The sequence below is a fragment of the Phalaenopsis equestris genome, unplaced genomic scaffold (genome assembly GCF_001263595.1).
Source record: "Phalaenopsis equestris unplaced genomic scaffold, ASM126359v1 Scaffold000387, whole genome shotgun sequence".
Classification (NCBI taxonomy): domain Eukaryota; kingdom Viridiplantae; phylum Streptophyta; class Magnoliopsida; order Asparagales; family Orchidaceae; genus Phalaenopsis; species Phalaenopsis equestris.
The window spans coordinates 414,838-422,545 of record NW_018164829.1 but is presented as its reverse complement, the minus strand read 5'-3'; the positions used below and the strand labels follow the sequence as shown (position 1 = coordinate 422,545).

At 36.0% G+C, this 7,708-nt stretch overlaps 2 long non-coding RNA genes across 2 annotated transcripts; both read left to right on the top strand.

The window, feature by feature from the left end:
* Window positions 1–1,934: 1,934 nt before the first annotated feature.
* LOC110026614 lies at window positions 1,935–3,681 on the top strand. The gene is made up of 3 exons (XR_002294230.1): window positions 1,935–2,394; window positions 3,361–3,529; window positions 3,600–3,681. It is a non-coding gene; the product is annotated as an uncharacterized LOC110026614 (long non-coding RNA).
* A 79-nt stretch (window positions 3,682–3,760) lies between these two features.
* On the top strand, window positions 3,761–5,234 carry LOC110026615. The gene is made up of 3 exons (XR_002294231.1): window positions 3,761–3,792; window positions 4,535–4,661; window positions 4,790–5,234. It is a non-coding gene; the product is annotated as an uncharacterized LOC110026615 (long non-coding RNA).
* Window positions 5,235–7,708: the final 2,474 nt, after the last annotated feature.

Here is a 7,708-nt window from a genome sequence, read left to right as displayed (position 1 = left end):
AGAATATATTGCAATTGAATATTATATCGTGTTTGGCTCGTTTTAGCTCGAAATAAAAAAATTATGTTTAAATCATAACACATCATGTGGCAATGTGGTTAGTGTCTTCTTTTGTATATATTTGATCCAGGTTCGAATCTCACACTTTACATTTATTTTTCTCAATTTAAGTTTAACGAGTCAATTTCGAGTCGAACACGAGCCGAACACGAACACACTATTCAAGAGCAAATTTTGAACACGAGCCAATTTCGAAGACGAGCTATTTCGAACGAGCCGAACACGAGCCAAGTCTGAGCTCGCTCAAGCTCGACTTGTTTACAGCCCTAGTGCGAGAGCTCATGGTCTCTTTGATAAAGATGTGTTTTCATGTTTCTTGAAGAGAAGAGCTCTTTACCTCCTCATGAGAATGAAATATTGAGGAAGAAGCTTATTGTGTAGAAAAGGAAAGAACGTGAGCTTAATCCGCAAAATCAAGTGGCGTCATTGGGAGACCCTGCTGATCATCAGCAAGAGAGAATCCTGAGAGACGAAGAGTTCTTTCCTTATATATATTTATGTCTAAATTTAAATCATAACACCTCATGTGGCAATGTGGTTAGTGCATTTTTTTGTAGATATTTGATCTAGATTCGACCCCACACTTGCCATCAATTTTCCTCAATTAAAGTTTAAAGAGCCAATTTTGAGCCAAACACGAGCTGAACACGAACACAAATATTTTAATCGAGCCAAACACGAACACACTGTTCACGAGCCGATTTCGAAGACGAGCTATTTCGAACGAGTCGAACACGAGCCAAGCCTGAGCTCGCTCAGGCTCGCCTCGCTTACAGCCCTAGTGCGAGGGCTCATGGTCTCTTTGATAAAGATGTGTTTTCATGTTTCTTGAAGAGAAGAGCTCTCTGCCTCCTCCATATTGAGGAAGAAGCTTATTGTGTAGAAAAGGAAAGAACGTGAGCTTAATCCGCAAAATCAAGTGGCGTCATTGGGAGACCCTGGTGATCATCAGCAAGAGAGAATCCTGAGAGACGATGAGGGTATATAGGATGTCCCAGCCGTTGAAGAACTAGCTCCAGTGGCTGGCGCTGCTGACCCTGAAGCTCTTAGTGCTTTGGGACAATCAGGGCGCCGATAGCGGTGGAGGTTCAGATACAACCAAAAACCTAGGTGAAAGATAACACTCCAACATTAATTGGCGAGGAGCATATATGGGGCTATTACATACAACCCACCCTAAACTTATTAGTTACAAATCAACCTACTTCTTTCATCTATTTTTTAAATTCTCACTCAAATATCAAAATTCATGATAAACCTCCAACTCATATTCTTCATTTTTATAAAATTCTCAATAATTTGATCGCAACATGTGATTCAATAGTTCAAACAAATCACCTGAGGGCTTAATTTGTAAATGTCAATATTTTCAGATAGTTTGTATGGGTGGTCAGTATGTAATTCTCACAAATAAAATTAATTTAAAAGAAAATCATCTAATCATTTGTTTTCAAATAAAATAAGTTCACAAGTAACATTACAAGGGAGTTTGTAAGTCTATTTTAAGGTGAATTTACATGTGAATTTAACATAAATCCACCAAACATGATTTTTTACTCTGTTTAATTCGTCCGCTCGCTTAAAGGTCTGTTTGGGGCAGCTGCAGCTTCTCAGCTTTTCAGTGACAGGTGCGCTGTCCCAGGAAGCTGCTGCGGGCAAGCAGACTGTTTGTTTGTTGCAGCTGTGTAAACAGCTGTGAGACAGCTGTTTTTTTTTAAAAAATAACTATTCAGCCTTTATTTGATAAAATTATTTAAAACAAAAATGTGAAAATCATATATTTGATACTTCAGAAGTAGGGATTCATTTAAAAACAAAAAAAAAATTTTGACGGCTCACGTTAATCCTGGGACATCCAAAATAAAATTTTTTTTCTCAGCTTCTAGATTTTCCCAAACTGGACCCTAAATCTGAAATTTTTGACGGCCTCACGTTAATCCTGGACTTGACTGCATGCTTCCTCTTTCCTTCGCAGCTCGCTTTTGATAGTTTGTTCGTCGCAGAGGAGAGGAGATCGAAGGATAATCTTGCCTCGGCGCTCGCCGCTCGCCGCTCGCCGCTTGCCACACGTTGCTTCCTCATCGTCACAACCCGCAACCTCACCTCCATCACTCCTGCTTTCCAGGTCCCTTCCCTCTTTCTAGTCTCTGCCCAAAACAAGGAGAGGGGGAGGGACATAGGCGAAGGTTTCACCTTCTTGACAGAACCCTCGCGATATAATTGCGATTAAAGCTAGCTAGAAAGAAAACAAAGTGATTGCGGCCTTTAGAGACCACCAAAATTCCCATCTTTCTCATTCTTCCGCTCCACTCCTAACAGAAACGATTGAGGAAGGTAAGTTATTGATGGTGCCTAAACGTTAGGATTTATTAACTTTCCAAAACAGCTCATTTAACTTTTAAATTTGCTTTTGATGTTTAATGATATTGATTGGTCGGATTGAAGGCATTTTTGTTTGAAGTTATTCTTATGATGTGAAGCAAACCACAAAATTGAAAGCATTGGTCCACTTTCATTTTAAAAAGTTGTTTAATATCCAAGTTCTGAGCTTTGGAAAATATGGAAATCTACAATTTGGTTTCTTAATTATAACCTTTTACAAGTGATGACTTGCATATGACTAATATAAAAGAAAATAAGTCTATGATTGTGGTATTTATTTACTTTACAAATCTTTCGATGTGATATGTGTTCAATGATTATCTCTAAACTTTTTAGTTGTTTTTCTTGGGTTCGTAGGGCTATTCTCTCATTATTGTTTTTCTTGTTGAAATCTCTTGTTGAATTTATGTTTGATTCTGTCTTTTATTGAATTACTCAGGGATTGTGAAATTAAATCACTTTAGCGTGATACTAATGCATAGAGTGATGTTTAATGACTTTAATTTTATGATTGATTTCTATTTTGTTGGTGGAATAAGTTGTGTATGATGAATTAATCATACGAGTATCTCAGCCAATAAATGTAGCAAAATTTTTATAGGTTAGCTATGGCAAAACATTTCCTATAGTACACTAGAGGATTCTTTGTTTTTGTTTCAACGATATTATATATGTTGTATGCATTAGTGCCTTTGACCTAAGACTTTATTGCCAATTGAAGAGCGGCATTTTAAACTCTATAGAAATTTTCTATGAAGTGCTCGTCTTTTCTATTTGACAATGGTTACTGATTATTACAGTTTTTTTAAAGTTTCTTCTGTGTGTGAGAGATTGTTATTCTTTTTTCTTAATTTAAGGTGATGTTGGTTTTGAAATTCATGAGATTGTTGTTAATTTTTTTTTCTTTCAACTTTATAGAAACAGACGTGGCTTAATTGTCCAGAGTGATAACATGGATATCAGTGAAGATCAAGCATGTAGAGAATACATGTATTGGTATATATCTTGGGCTTCCTTATACTTGCTACAAGCTCCATCTGAAGTACCAAAATCATATTATCCAAAAGCACCAAAGGAGAGAGTTCTGGTATGTAATTTAGTGTTGTTATAAGTATTTTAAGCTATGATGGTTATCTAATATTTTGAAATTGATGCAGGGCCATCATTTCCTGAAGACGGAAGCTATGACGGTTATCTAATATTTTAAGCTACGGCCTATATTTGGGAAATGTGATGACAACCCATATCAACCTCTAATCGATGCATTTGAGGGCTTATGCAGAGAGGTTCACAAGACTGTATATTACAGTTGAGGCATCAAAAACATTGCGGAGCACCCACCAACCTCTGGTAGTTTATACCTGTTAGCAGTTGTAAGTGTAGCACCATCAACTCGAGTTGATCCAAGTTCATCTGCTATCTGCAATCCAAGCGAGCTGTATGCCGAGCATGCATTCAACAGCACATCGTAGCACCTGCCACAACAACATACACAATTTACACCACTACATTACCAAAGCACTCCCCCATTCTGAATGGGTGGAGCCACCACCCCGTTCAAATCACCATATTCTAGGCATTTTTGGTTGTCTCCACCAACTCCACAACAACAATCATAATTCATGACACGGACTGGTATGATGACGGGGGCACAACTGTCGGTGGACTATGATCGTGAGCACCATTTGAGAGATAGGCTAGTTCACCCACGTCAACGTTAGAACCCAGGAACGGAACAATACCTCAACAAAAACATTGCGGACACTAGTTTTGTTGTTTCTTTATCCTCATATCTATAGGTTCTTTTTCATGATTTCGTGGTAACATTTACCTTTTTTTATCCCCACATGCATGGCAATACTTTCACCCAACATAGCTGTTGGTTTCAGATTTCATTCTTTACAAATACTTTGGTATATTAAGACAGATTTTTGTTACAAGATTTGCAAAGCTCATATGTTTTACCTAGCAGTCAATTCATACATATCAGGTTGTATTCTCATTGCCATATTTTTGTTCCCTTTGTCATTTTCAGTGATATGTATGTAAATCTTCCTTATTGGAAACTAATTTTTTGATTTTAATCTTGAAGCTATGTTCTCTGGAAACCTTTCTTTGGAATTGGTTGATGAATCCCCTTGGAGAATAAAAAGAACCTGCTTTTGTGGCAATTATAGAGCATGACTTTTATGCGAAGATGATATCACAGTGTTATTAGTGTAAGAAATTTGTGTTTGAATGCTATGATTTTAAATGTTAGACGTGCTTCCTTTTTGTAGACAAAGCAAAAAGTAAATAAATGAAGTTCTACATCTAATCTATCTTTAGTTTTGTTTTTATTTTACAGGTATTTAATTTTGCTGAAGAATCTTATGCATCTTGGTTTATTTGAGCTGCTTCCTCATGGTTAAATTATTGTCAGAGCAGTTCCTGCACTTCAAGGTGGATACTACCACCATTTATTTGAATGGTCTTGGAATTACGACATCGGGGCATGGAAATGGGATCCTTGTGCTCATGGAATTTGTTGAATTAGAATTAGCAAGATGGAAGAAAATTCAGAAGCAGCTTTGCTTCAACTACTATGTATGACTAACAACAAATTGCTGATGTATACAACCTGCAATTTTATGCTACAGCCTATACCGTAAACTATTCAGTCTTTTCTCCTTGTTTGAAACTTCGCTTTTTACTAGTTTATTGTAGATCAGCTACATGTTGCAATTTTTATTGTAAGAAATCTGATAATTGCTGTAATTATAAAGTGCAGATTCAAAATCAATCTACATCTGTTGCTAGACAAAGAGTCAATCAATGTTTCTTTTGCAATATCATGTCATGAATATATATATATATACTGTGAACAACACAATTTTAAGCTCAATATTGCATTTTTTTCCCAAAAATTACAGTACTTCACATATTTAACACCAACATTTTTTAATTTTTACATTTATACAGGAGAATCACTATTTTAATTTTTTTGAGGACTGTATATGGAAGTGAATGCATTATGAATGCTTGAGAGGTAACATCTGGATCTGGTTGCTCTGGATGCCTTATTTGTCGAGTCATTTAATTTCTAACCGCTCAGTAGGGACAACATTTAATTCTTTCGTGTAACTGTATGGTTCGGTAAGTACTTCGGTAAATTTTTCCTGCTGTGCATCTCCTGAAAGTCATGTGCTTTTAGGGACCAATAAATCTTCTTCTAGAAGGTTCTTGAGTTGGAGATTTGTTGAAGGGGTTGTTTGCTGAAAAGAAATGCACAGCTAATATAATGTCAGTTTTTAAATTTTTTTTTTTTTTTTTTGCCAAAGTAGTCACATTAGTGGTGACTTTGTCGATTTTTGAATTTATTTTGTGTGTCGATTTAACAATTAAAAAAAAATGTTAAACAAAGTATTTTAAAAATTTAGCCTAACCATTACTAACCCTACTGTTTTTGCAAGTTGAGTATTTATTTTAGACTTTTTAACTTGTACTTTTTAGAGTCTTTAAGTAGAGTCTTTATTAGAAATAAGATACATGCATATATATATAGAAAAGCCCGATCAACAGAATCATGTGGCGGGGACCACAGTCAAAATGCTCGTGTATTGTATCTTAATTATGAATTATCTTTGATTTATAAAATTATGACTAGACATGTATATACAGTCTCTGACTGTATTTTTTTTCTTTTATAAGATATATTGTCGACCCAACGACATCAGATATTTTATTCTTTATATTTGATTTGTTTATATTGTGTTGCGTGATGACATTTTTTCATTTTTGCTTTGCGGTTTGTTTGGGCTCATCAAGAATGTAATTTAGGCTCTCTAAAGATATGAAATTATAACTTTTGTACAAAAGTTTAATAATAAAAGATTGAAATTAATTAAAATTTAGGTTTAAAACATCTCAACTTTTCAACATGTTCTTACTTTCCTGCATAGTCTTTGAGCCGGATTTAAAACGGTTAACATAACATTAGGACTTGTTAGCTAATTGCATCATATTTGCATGTCCCGAGGAGAAGTCCCTGCGCTTTTTCAACTCTCCTGGCCAAACATAAGATTTTTCTACTTAGGTGGTTGTGTAGTGCGCTTAAGGTGTTAGATCCCGACTCGGACGGGATATGCGTCTTTTGTGAGAGAGAGCGTCTCGACTTTGTAGTCGTACTTCTCTTTTATTTTCATTCCAATGACTTCCTTGTCATTTTTGCAAGTATAAGTCTCACCTCTACTTTCTACCTACATGGGCATAATATTCAGAGTTATAGGATTCAGAGTTTCCTTCTCTTGACCTTAGGGCTATCGATGTTCCTTGGGACGACATAATTCATGAATTTTTGACAAGAGGTCTTTGGTCAGGTTGGCTCGACTACCTTTACGATCATATAGACTTTGATAGCTTGGGATGATGGATTCAAGGTATCCTGACCCGACTATCTCTACCTGATTAAGAAAACTCTACCTCTCCTTTGGTATACTTCCTTTGAATTTTGTCTCTCCTTTGACACCTCGTCGACGCGTCTCGTAGGCCCAAATAGCGGATAGACCGCCGCTCATTTGGGATACAACGACTCACCATCTATCTTTATGACTTGTTTAGGCCTGAGAACATAATGTGGACCCTATGGAATGACCCAATTATTTCAAAGACCTAATTCGTCGATGAGTCGTTATCCATCGGGATCGTGAGAAACTCATTGCTTACCCTTATAGCTTAGCAAGAGCTCAGAAGGCATCATGACACTCCTATGAGAAAACCATCCTTTGATACACCCCATTACTAGAGCCATCCTTTGACACACCCCATTACTAGTCATCACTTGAATGTAAGCATGATTCCTTTAATCAAGAGTATTATTGGGTTTCCCACAAGTTGTAATTAAAAAAAGGGATATGTCCCTTTTAGAGTTACTCTTGATCCTAGAAAAAAAATATTCTTTTTGATTATCTGGTTATATGTTGTTTATGTAGAGTTTATTTTCGTAGATGACTTGTTTGAAGGTGTTTCGATCCAGTTTTGTTCTAGTCATATCAACTTAACCCATTGTACGAAGTTTACCCTACATAAATTCTCCACATTTTTTTTCAAAAGTTATTTGTCTACTTCAGTCATGCGTTCTCCTTTTCCAAACTATCCTCTTCTTTGAATCGTTTCGAAGATCCAAGAAAAAGGATTATTTGGTGAAAAAATTACATGACAAAAAATAAACAAGCTAGCGATTCTGAGTTTTCAAAAAAAACCAAAACAACCATCAAGCTATCGTGAA